The sequence below is a fragment of the Phascolarctos cinereus genome, unplaced genomic scaffold (genome assembly GCF_003287225.1).
Source record: "Phascolarctos cinereus isolate Bilbo 61053 unplaced genomic scaffold, phaCin_HiC Scaffold_5;HRSCAF=322, whole genome shotgun sequence".
NCBI lineage: Eukaryota > Metazoa > Chordata > Mammalia > Diprotodontia > Phascolarctidae > Phascolarctos > Phascolarctos cinereus.
The window spans coordinates 267034823-267047292 of NW_027555958.1; positions in this window are offsets into that span (position 1 = coordinate 267034823).

Consider the following 12470-nt stretch of genomic DNA (forward strand, 5'->3'; position numbering starts at 1 on the left):
TTTAGGGTGATATAGTAGGTATAATTATTATAGATATAATTTAATTCAGTATCCTCTTTCTCTGAGTAGAGCTGAACAGTCACAATGGCCCCTTCCTCAGCTCCCCATCTATCAAGAATCAAAGTCTCCCTTGGGGGGTGGGTTACATTCTAGAGATCTATTTATGAGTTCATGAGAGCCACAATTAAATAAACCCAAGGAAGCAAAAATAAAACTTATATGGCAACACACACTCTCTATCCTTACTTCACTTTCCATTGGCTCATACATCTTTCCATGCTTCTCTGTCTTCATAATATTCATCATTTCCTACAGAAAAATAATATTCCAAGGGCAGCTAGAGGGCACAGTGGACAGAGCGCATCAGCCTTGGAGTTAGGAGGACCTTAGTTCAAATCTGTCCTCAGATATTTGACACTTAGTAGCTGTGTGACCCTGGGCAGTCACTTAACCCTGATTGCCTCTGGGGAAAAAAACACCCAAAGTAATATTCCATTAAATTCATATATTGAAATTTATTTAACTATTCCCCAATCAATGACACCTACTTTGTATCCAGGTCTTTGCTACCCCAAAAAGTCTGTTATAATAATTGCTAGTGTTCATATGGCATTTTAAGGTTTACAAAGTGCTTTACAAATATCTCATTTTATCCTTTTAATGACCCAGGGAGGTAAGTGCTATTATTATTTCTACTTTATAGATGAAGAAACCAAAACAGGTAGCAGTGAAATGACTTACCCAGAGCCATAAAACTAGTAAATGTCTGAGGCTAGATTTGAATTGAAGTCTTCCTGAGTCTAAGTCACTTTTTTTTTTTGCATAATTCCAAATTAATTTCCAGAATGCTTAGGCAAATTTACAGTACCACACACAACACATTAATCTTCCCATAATCCCTTCATCATTGAATTCTTCCCATCTTTTATCATATTTGCCAGTTTGCCACATGAGGAGTGGAATGTTGGAGTTGTTTGGATTTATCCATTCTCGTATTATTAGGCAGCCAGGTGATGCACTATATAGAGCACTGGACTTGGAGGCAGGAAGACCTGAGTTCAAATCCTTCTCTAGAAATTTACTGTGCGACCTTCACATTTATAACGTCTCTCACATATGCCCTGATTGCTAGTTAGTCTGCCTGCCTTAAATCTTTCCCCATTCTTATCCTCTACTTAGCTGTCAAAGTGCTCTTCCTAATGCACAGGTCTAACCATGATACCTCCTACACAGTAAACTCCAGTGGCTCCCTATTACTTCTGGGATCCATATAAAATCCTCAGTTTGGTGCTCTGCCCCATGTATTTGCTATCCAATTGGCATGTTATCTCACTCATTAAACTGTAAGCTCCTTGAGAGCAGGGACAGTCTTTTACTTTTATGGTCCCAGTACTTAGTGCAGTGCCTGAAATGTCATAGGTACTTAATAAATGTTTGTTGATTGACAGCTTCTAAGTCTCAGTTTTTTTCATCTGTAAAATGGATCTAATAATAGCACCTACATTACAAGGCTATGGTGAGGATCATATAAGATAGCATATGTAATGTGTTTTGTAAACCTTACTTTGTAAATGTTAGCTAGTCGTGGTAGTAATAGTAATCTGGAACATTATTTTATACAGTTATTAATAGTTTGGATTTCTTCTAAGAATTGACCACTTGTCTACTGGGGAATGATTTTTATTCTTACATATTTCTCTTGCCTATATCTTTTGAAAATTTTTCTCACAGATATTTGGTACAAAGATTTTCCCCTCCAAATGAGTGCTTCTTTCTTATCCTACTTGCATTAATTTTATATAAGCAAAAGCTTTTCAATTCCATATCATCAAAATAATCTGTTTTATCTTTTGTAATCACCTCTAAAGCTTTGCTGCATTCATCCCTTAACCATGGCTATGAAAGGTACCTAATTTAGTTCTCTTCTAATTTTTAATTGGCTTGATATTTAATACTCAGGCCATATGTCCAATTTTGAGTGTATTATGCTAAGTTAAATAAAATGTTGGCTAAGGACTTTTAGTTAAGATGTCTACTTGAACAAAGGCAGACCACCTAGCTCTCATATAACTACTCTAGTAAAATCCTGAAATTCATATCATGCAGAATAATGATTAAGCCACAGCAAAGTTACTCCTTCCACCATAGAACTACACAAAATGTCAGCCAGAAGTCCATGGGTAATAGGAAAGGGGACCACCAGCAAAATTAGCACCAACACAGTTAAACAAGCTGGGTAGTCTCCCAGCATACTCAGAGAGAGAGGTAAAGAGGCTAAAAGCACTTGTGTCCAGTGACAACAAGGTAGTGTGCTCTCCCAATCCCTAAGGCTAATCACAAACTTAGAATGGGATATTGGAAGCCACCAGTATGTTGTCCTATGTTGTAGGCCTATCAGACCTATAAAGGTGTTCGTGCAACCATTTCATAAACCTACAGTGGGATATTAGAAACCACCAGGAATAGTAATGACAAGTGTGGCATGGCAACACTCACACTAGTACAGACCAGGTGCCCAGGGGCTTTAATATTCCTAGCACTCTGTCTTGAGATGCCATAGAGGGCCCTGAAGATCCAGCATCCTGAAACTAAAAGATATAGAGGGGCCTAACCCTGGGAGACGTAAGTCAACAGAGGAACCCAGATCAAGACCAACAAGATTCAAAATTCCCATCCAAAAACACAACAAGAAGCCAAACCTGGCCCTGGCAACACAGCCCTGAAGTAAAGCTGGAAAATGAGTAAACCAGAGAAGACACTGATCAGGGTAAAATAAAAAATGATTATAGATCTAGGAAAACCCAAAACTCCAGTTTAGAAGGAAAGAAGATAACCAACCAGCCTCAAATCCATCAGTGAGTTAGGAAGATGTTTACCCAAAGCATGTGAAGACCGCCCCCATTGGAATGGGTGGATGAGAACAATTTGTTCCAGTGGCCATAAAAGTGGCTGAAGCAGGTGCTGTGGATCACTTAGAGCTTGGTCAGACATCAAAGACACAAAAGTCATCCGCTGCATCTTGGCCCATTGCCAGTCGTCTTGACTTTTGTTTTGCCATTGGATTCCCAATGACTTTGGAAGAGAGAGGGAGGCTGAAAACTTTGTGCAACTTTCCCTCACTTAAATCCAATTCATAAGCAAGTCAAAACATCACCCCTTGATGTCATTGGTCCCCTTTAAAAATAAAGGATGAACAACAACTCTATAATACTGTGAACAGAATCTTAAAGGAAAAAAATGAATTCTCCACAAAGACTACATAAATACCTAGGATAAATGAAGCAAGAGATTAAAAAATGAAATAAAAGCTATGGAAGAAAGAATTAGAAGGCAAAAAAATAGTCAATAAATATTTATTAAGTACCTACTATGTCCTAAGCACTGTGCTAAATGCTGGAGTTACAAAGAAAATCAAAGACAGTTCTTGTCAAAGTGATGACAGTCTAATGGGAGATAAATGGATAGAGAGATAGAGATATAGCTAACTAGATATAGATATTGGTATCCTCCATCATAGGGCTATCTATGCATCTACATCTATATAGATTTATAAATACATATCTCTCTCTATATATAGCTATTTCTCTATATAGATACATATCTATATATCTATGTATCTATGTAGACAAAATCTATATATCTATGTCAATTTATCTTTGCATATCTATATATAGTTGTATTGACATACATCTGTGTGGAGATATAGCTACATATAATCTATATGTATATATGTATACGTGTGTGTATGTATACACATCATATACATCAAATTACTTTCCTTGGGTGGTGGTGGCAAGACATCTGGCTGCTCTTTCAATGGCATTCTCTGGCCTTTTGTTACCCAGTTGCCTCTATAAACCAAATCAGGCAAAAATTTCAGGTCCAAAGGTAGGTATAGACAATACTGGTTTTCAAAGAGTCAACTCTCAATGAAGAGCACAAGAAGTAACTTTATGGACTAAATGCCAAAAATTCCACCATTTTTATCTCCTTAGGAAGAGTGCTGGTTTTAGCTGAACCAATTATTCTAGTACTTTCCACTATTGGCTATGTTTCTGAATCATTCTTCTTAGGATCACCTAGTCTTTTCTATTATCACTATTAAAATTGCAATGTAATTATAATTATTATTGTCATAGATGAATTTGGTTCATTGGAAACATCTTCAAGAGTGGCCCAAATGTCTACAATAAAAGCCTCTACTTGGATGTAACCTTTTATATAAAGTTTAAATATTATAATTGTCAATTTTAATAAATATACACACGTATATGTATATCTATCTATCTATCTATCTATCTATATCAGAAAGTGTCAAACTTTACTCAAGGAATGGACTCCCTGAAAACTAGAACAGAATAAAGGAAAATCAATGGCTCCCCAAGATAGTCAGAAATATTAGAATAATTGAAAGATTTGAGAAAACAAAATTAATTCTGATTCCATTTTGTAATTGATTCTATTCTATATTGCCACCAACATTTTGTACAACTACCTAAAGTCACTTTCTTTTTTTTTTTAAGTTCAGTTCAGAAATTCCCAGGTTCAAAAGTTGTCTTCCACTCTAATTTAAGTTTAAAAGTTCAGTTTCCCTATCAAAACTCTTTAATTAAAAGAAGCCTGCCATCTTAAGTTTAAGAGTTCAGTTTCTCTAAAAATCACTTTTAATTGAAGGAAGCCTGTTATCTCTACACTGTCTTTGGACAATTAGTGGAAATGTGTTATCTCTTAGGTTCAGAAGTTTAGCTTTCCTGTGAATCACTCCATGTGTCAAGCAAGTCTGTTATCTCTTTTCCACTAACAAACAGATTCTATCAATCAGTCTTTCCTGACAGCAGGATGGAAGGAGGGGTTGTTGATAGCCCCAAATATCCAACCAATCATATTGTTTTTGCTGCCTATGATGTTTCTGCCTTTGTAGCCAATCATATTGTTTTCTCCTATCTATAATGCTGCCTTCTAATTTTTGGAGACTCCTTTTGTCTATAAAAATGATGTGTCAACTCTCACTTGAGGTCTTTTAGCTTGCCGAGGAGCCAAGAGACCCCATTTATTGGTAAAAGCTAGCCTTACCAATAAATTTATTAAGTTCAGAGTTTTGTGCTTTAGGTAGACCTTATTTTCAATCATGACAGCTTGGCGACCATGAAGGGACTGGGATGAGGAAGGCTGGTCCTCTTAGGTGGAACATTTGAGTGCTCCAGGGAAATTTTTCCCTGAGAGATTTCTCCGTGGAGGATGGCACTAAGGACCTGACTCTTCCCTCAGTCCCAACCCTTCTGAACCAAGGTAAGGCTACCACACTGTTGGGGAAGTTGTAACCCTAATCCTATTATTTGTCTTGGTGTTCTGTCTGTTTCTAGTACAGCTGTTTGACAACAATTGACAACCATACAACCTGAGGAACCCCCCTCTTCAAAAGCACAACAGAAAGCCCTTTAAGAAGGTTTTGGGGAAGCCTGGAAATAGGATTCTTCCTAGTAGAAAAAAAAAGGGGTGGAGGTGTGCATTATCAGTGCCCCTGCCATTGGCAAGAGGGGAGGTTAAGTTCTGGGCTTCTCAATATGATTGGTGAGAAGGAAGAGTGACATTTCCTATTCAGAAGGGATTGGAGAAGCCTGGAAACAGGGATACATTCCCAGTCAAATGGGGGATAAATAAAAATAGAGCAAAATTGGCCTAAGACATACAAGAACGTCCTAAATCTCACCTGAAAAACAGGAGTTTCATTTGTGCACACTAAATTATTTTTAAAGGAGCTTCATCACTGGTGTTTAGTGTCTTCGTGTCCACCTTATGGCAACAATCTCTCATTTCATTATATTTGATTACTGTAAAGAAAAGATGGTCTCTAGGTTCTGCCCTTATACCATCCTATCTTGGTCATAAACTGGGTACACGACAACTTATTGACAGCCACACCTACACAGGGGGAATATGGCACTGTAAGCCCAGTTATAGAAAGCAAGATCAATAAAGGAACCCTACATCCTTCCAGAAGGGTCTTCCTTGTGCCCAAAGGCTTTCCTTAGACATAAAGTGACACCTGTTCTGGATTATAATTAGCAGCAGCTGCCCCAAAGCTGTCTTGAGCATGATGTTGTGATAGCTGTCTCAAAAGTAAGAGCTGCCTGTTAAAATGCCGTAAGCTGTCAGGAGGGATTTCCTGTTAGAATTTCCTGGGCTTCTTCTAGATCTATGAACTAAGGACCAGATCTGTGACTAGGTTATCTAGCAGAACCATGCTTGGCAGGGATTCCTGGAGAAAAAGTAAAACCCTCAAAAGGCAATACTGGAAGCCATGTCATTCTATGCAATTAGCTACATGAGTCTTTTAAAAGTGCTTTGGTGAAGATATTTACTACTAAATTTTGTAGTAGAAAAATAACGTCACCAAATTTAAAGGGTCTCTTGCCTAAAAGAAGGAGAAAATTTGGCCCAACATAGTTATCATCAGTAAAAGATTGTTGCATGTTTTGACTTGTTTAGGACTTGTGGGGGATGTCTCATAGAAGTCCATCAGTCTGGAAAATGCCATGTATATCCAAAGAAAGAACTATGGAGTTTGAATGCAGATTGAAGCATACTATTTGCTATTTTTTTTCTTCTGTTGAGCTTTGTTTCCTCTTTCTGGTGGTTCCTCCTATTGGTTCTAATTCTTACAACATCACTAATGTGAAAATATGTTTAATAGGAATGTGTATGTATAGCCTATATCAGATTGTGCGCTGTCTTGGGGAGGGTGATGGGGAGGAAGGGGGAGAAATATTTTAAACTCAAAAGCATATGGAGGTGATTATTGATAAATCAAAATAAATTAATTTTAAAAAAAGAAGTCCATCAGTCTTGTGCCTGTTAATCTGTGTTTCTGTGTATTTGTGGTTTTTTGCCTTATACATTTTGTTTTCCTTTTCTGTGGTCTGACCTAAGAAGCCATTTGGAATAATATGATTTAATAATAGCAAGCTAGATAATAGTGTGCTGAAAGAAGCACTCTTGGGAAGATTTCTTGTAGCATGGGATGGGGTGGGGGGACTCCTAGTAGAGCCTGGAATGATAAAGAAGCACACAATTAAGTTATATAAAATCTGGTCTATATTGTTAGAGATTCAACTGATAATCTGTTCTGGCCTCAGTTTGGTACTTTTGAGTTTGTTGTTGTTTGTCCTTTGTTGTCAAAGAGGACTATGACATCAGTATAAATTGAAGGACTTAAAGCTAGCTATAAGAAAATATTCAAGTCAAACACAGTTTTCTGCTGGGCAGCCCTAGCAAAAAGAATATGCTTGACTAACCTTCAGGTATTTTCCCTCTACCTGCCTTGCCTGTACCTTCTCCCTCTCCTTTGTAGCCCCTTTTGGCTATTCTTCTTCTGTTACTATTGTCTTTCCTTTTCTGCTAGCAGCTCCTTCTCCTCTTCTTTCTCCATTCTCACATTCTGTGCTTCTATCTTATTCACCTCTAACAAGGATTTAGTTTCTTCTGAAACTGAAGGAGAGCCTACTGGTATTTTCCTTCTTCAAGAAAGGCTTAGTTATGACCTCAAGGGAATAATAGTTATTCATAGGCACCATCAGACTTTTACTCCCTCAGAGCTATTCACCTGGAGGAAGGATACCCCAAAATTTGAGAAAGACCCTGAGACTGCTCTTACCCAATTTCAGGCTACTGAGGGGGTCATAATCTCATCTGGGGAAATGTTACCAACCTTATGGAAACTCTTCTTTCCCCTAAGGAAAGAACTGCCATCATATAGGCCGCTAATAGACTGCCCTTTGTTGTTGGATCTTTCTCCCAAGACCCTGAAGGTCTTCTTAATTGGCCACTGCATGATCCCCATTGGAATCCCACTTTCCAGGCCATTTACACTAGGTTGGTTTAAAGCAGGGATACCTTGCTTGCTGGGGTGGAAGCTTGTGCCATCAGAACAGAAAACTGGAGTAGAGACATTATAAGAAGAAAAAGAACCACCTCACCATTTTTATGATAGATTGTGCCTATGTGCAAAGCAGTATGAAAGATTAGGCCCACTCAAATCAAGAGATACATGTATCATTAGTACAGACTTTATTAATCAATCCTTGCCTAAAATAAAAAACATTTCCATGACAGATGTCTTGGATGCCATGAAATACCTATTGACCAGCTTAAGAGCATTGCTGTCTATATATATGAAGGAAAAGATAAAGATAGAGAAACAGGAGGAAGAGAAACCTACGGGAAAAGCACAGGTCATTCTTGCTCTAGCACAAGCCATATCAGAGGCTTGCAAAACTTGTGAATGTTTTTACCACCAAAAGAAGGGCCACATTGTCTGATTCTGTATGGAAAAAAAAAATAGGACCATAGGGACCATAGAAAGAGAAAGGATGGTGGTCCTAGAGGTTCCCAGGGGACTTCATTTCATGAAGGTATTGGGGAGACGTAGGAACTGTGAATTCTGGAGATAACTTGTTTTTCTTGATCCACACATCCTGGTCCCAGTTATTCTGGTCCATTCCTTTTCCATAGTGGTGGGCCCCATGTTACCCTTGAAGCTGGTGATATAATCTGTGACTGCTTACTGGATATTACAGCTTCTAATTTGCTTCTAATGAATAAACCTGATTCCAACCGTACCTCTACTGGGTCTCTAAATGTTGGAGTTTTGGGGAAGCCTCAGAATGTTCCAAGATTGTCCACTGTATGGTATTCATTTGTCCCCTTTCTGTTGAATACTCCTTCCCCATGATGCCCAAATCCCCTGTAAATCTGTTGGGGCAGGATTCCCCATGCAAACTTAAAGCTACTATTTCTTGTTCTTCCAATGCTACTTTGTCCTTGCAGCTGCCTGAGAATTCTTTTTCCTTACTCCCTGTTCTTATTCAAAATAACCAAGAGGCAGTTGGGAGTGCATTTAGCATCTCATCCAACATCCTCAACTCCCCATGGGCCTCTTTGTCTTCAGATGTGGGGCTCCTGAAGTCTGCCATCCCTATAACGATCAAAATCAGGGGAGGCCCTCTGCCATCTATTTCCCAGTACCCTCTGTTCGGGTAGACTATTGAAGACATTTCACCCATTATTGATTCTCTAAGAGATAAAGGTATTATCGTACCTTGCAGATCGCCTTGCAATATGCTGATCCTCTCTGTTAAGAAACCTAAGCCAGGCCCTGCTGGCAAGCTTTTTTATCATTTTATATACAAGATTTGTGCATTGTTAATGCTTATTTTAAACCCAGATATCCTGCCCAAACTTGCTACCATCATTGCCTCAATTTCTTGTGAGGGTACCTATTTTACTATGATAGATCTTTGCTTAATATTCCCTTCCCCTAGAGAAGGACAGAACATGTAGAACAGTCTACCTGGCCTTCCAGTATTGGTTTTTAATAATTCTATAGGTTTAATTGGAAGAGAAACCACCAGAATCTTGGGAGCATGGTGGCATAAACATAACAAATGCAGAAGGATATCTACCTTACGCAGAAGAGTCCAGTTATATACAGAGATATTTTCTGGTCTGTGTTTGCCCTTTATGGAAAAACTAGAGTAATATATTCAGTTAGGAATGTTTCTGCAGATGTTGAAAAACTAGCCCATGAAACAATCTAAGCCGTTGCTAACACAGCCAATACTGTCCTCTGCCTATAAGTAGAAGTTAATTCCCTAGCAAAAGTGGTCGTGCAAAGCTGCTTGGTGTTAGATGTTCTCTCTGCTTCCTTGGAGGAAACTGTGCTGTTATTAATTAATCATGTTGCTTCTATATTAATAAGACAGGAGAAATTGTCATACATATCCAAGATCTCCAATGAATTATGCCCAAGACTCAGTAAATTGCAAATCAAATGCTTGTCACAAATGATGGTGATTGGTAGAATCCCTCTTCTTGGTTCACCTGGCTACAGAGAACTAGACTGTTACCTACCCTTGGTGAATTGGGCTCTCATTGTCCTCTGTCTCATTATTCTTTGTAAACTTTGCCTTAGCTGTTGTGTTAAAACCTGTCCTAAATTCACACTGGAAAAGCTTACATTAATGGGCCCTACTGATAATGATTATGTTAAAAAAAATCTTGTACAATTAGTTTATAGATAAGTGATCCATGGGAGACATGTCTCCTATCAACCAGAAGGGGGAATTGAGATCAAGTTGATTCTGATTCCATTTTATAATTTATTCTATTTTGTATCACCACCAACATTTTGTATAACTACCTAAAGTCACTTTCTTTTTTTTTTTAAGTTCAGTTCAGAAATTCATAGGTTCAAAAAATCAGTCTTCTACTCTAAATTAAGTTTAAAAGTTCAGTTTACCCATTAAAATTCTTTAATTAAAAGAAGTCTGCTATCTTAAGTTTAAGAGTTCAGTTTCTCTAAAAATCACTTTTAATTGAAGGAAGCCTGTTATCTCTACACTGTCTTTGGACAATTAGTGGAAATGTGTTATCTCTTAGGTTCAGAAGTTTAGCTTTCCTGTGAATCACTCCATGTGTCAAGCAAGTCTGTTATCTCTTCCACTAACAGATTCTATCAATCAGTCTTTCCTGACAGCAGGATGGAAGGAGGGGTTGTTGATAGCCCCAAATATCCAACCAATCATATTGTTTTTGCTGCCTATGATGTTTCTGCTTTTGTAGCCAATCATATTGTTTTCTCCCATCTATAATGCTGCCTTCTAATTTTTGGAGGCTCTTCCTTTTGTCTATAAAAATGATGCATCACCTCACTTGTGGTCTTTTAGCTTGCTGAGGAGATGAGATGTCCCATTTATTGATAATTGCTAGCCTTGCCAATAAATTGATTGTGCTGGGATCTTTGTGCCTCAGTCTATTTTCAGTCATGGCAGGCTGAAAACATAGATATAAAAAACAACTGATTTGGAAAACTGGTCAATGAGAGAGAATTTAAGAATCACTAGACTTCCTGAAAATCACAAATTTAAAAAGTCCAAACATAATATTTCAAGAAGTTGTAGATGAAAACTGTCTAGATCTATTAGAACTGGAGACAATACACTAACCACCTCTTGAAAGAAACTCCAAAAGAAAAAGTTACAGGAATATCATAGCCAAAATCCCACATCAAAGAAAAAGTACTGTAAGCATCCAAAAAGAAACAGTTCAGTTACCAAGAAACCATAGACTGTATCAAACATGACCTACTACTTTCTACTATAAACAAGAGACAAACTTGGAATACAAAATTCCAAAAGGCAAAAGGTAAAGGCTTGCAACCAAGAATAACTTACTCTGTAAGACTAAGTATAATCCTACAAGGAGTGGGTGGGTAATGGATCTTTAATAAAATAGAAGATTTTCAAGCATTTCTAACGAAAAGACCAAAGCTGATTAGGAGCTTTGGAACCCAAATGCAAAAAACTCCACAGAGGTAAATGTTTTGGAGTAGTTAGAAAGAGCTCTATGATGAAGTGTTAACATTTTAATAGGGGAAGAAAAAGCAAGTTTTCCTTCAAAAAGTTAATGGTTTTTTTTCTTTTTTAGAAAGTTAATGTTTTCAAAGAGTATTGACAGAGTTGAATAGGAAAAACAGCAGTCCTGGAATTGGATTGATTCTGTTCTGGAAGTTTGAAGAGGGAAATGAGAAGGGAGGACAAAGGGAAGAATATGCTAGTGTAGAAAGGAGGAAAAAGGAAGTGCAACTTACTATTTCTCATAATTAGAGAAGAATAAGAAATATTGAGGAAAGGGTAAGGGAGTAAGCATCTAGTAAACTTCAATTTTATCCAAAAAAAGAGAAAGAAGAATTGAACACACTACACACAAGAACACTCACACACACACACACACACACACACACACACCCAGAAATCAGTGGGGATGGAGGAGGGTGTGGTTAAAAGGGAGGAAAATACATAAGCAAAACCAACTTCCTGATCCTGAAGGAGGAATCAAAGAGAAGGATAAAAAGAACTAGAATCTAAGAAAGGAATACTCATCAATTGGGGAATGGCTGAACACATTGTGGCATATGAATTAACTGGATATTATTGTGCCATAAATAATAATGAAAGAGAAGTTTGAAAATAATCCTGGGTAGTTTGAACTGATACAGAATATAGTGAGCAGAAGAAATAGAACAATTTATACACCGACAGACAGCAATATTGTAAAGAAAAAAACTTTAAAGGAATTATGAATTTTGATCAATCTAATGGAATTATGATTCATTTTACTTGGTTATGCTTATTTGTTACAAGGGTTTTTTCCCCCTTTCAATTTTTAATTGGAAAGAAGGGTTAGGAGAGAGGGGTTGTAAGCAATAGTGATGCCCCCAAAAAGGGCCATTGAAACTTATTTTTTTAATGTACAGAGAAGAAAGGTAGGAAGTTCATAAGGAAGCATAAACAGGAAAGTTTTAAAAGTAAAGCATGGGAAGGAGTGTTCAAGGTGGCAGAGTGGAGTACAGCAAGTTCCCTGCCCCCCAACTTCTTCAAACAGATCTAGAAAAACACTAGACTGAATCTTTG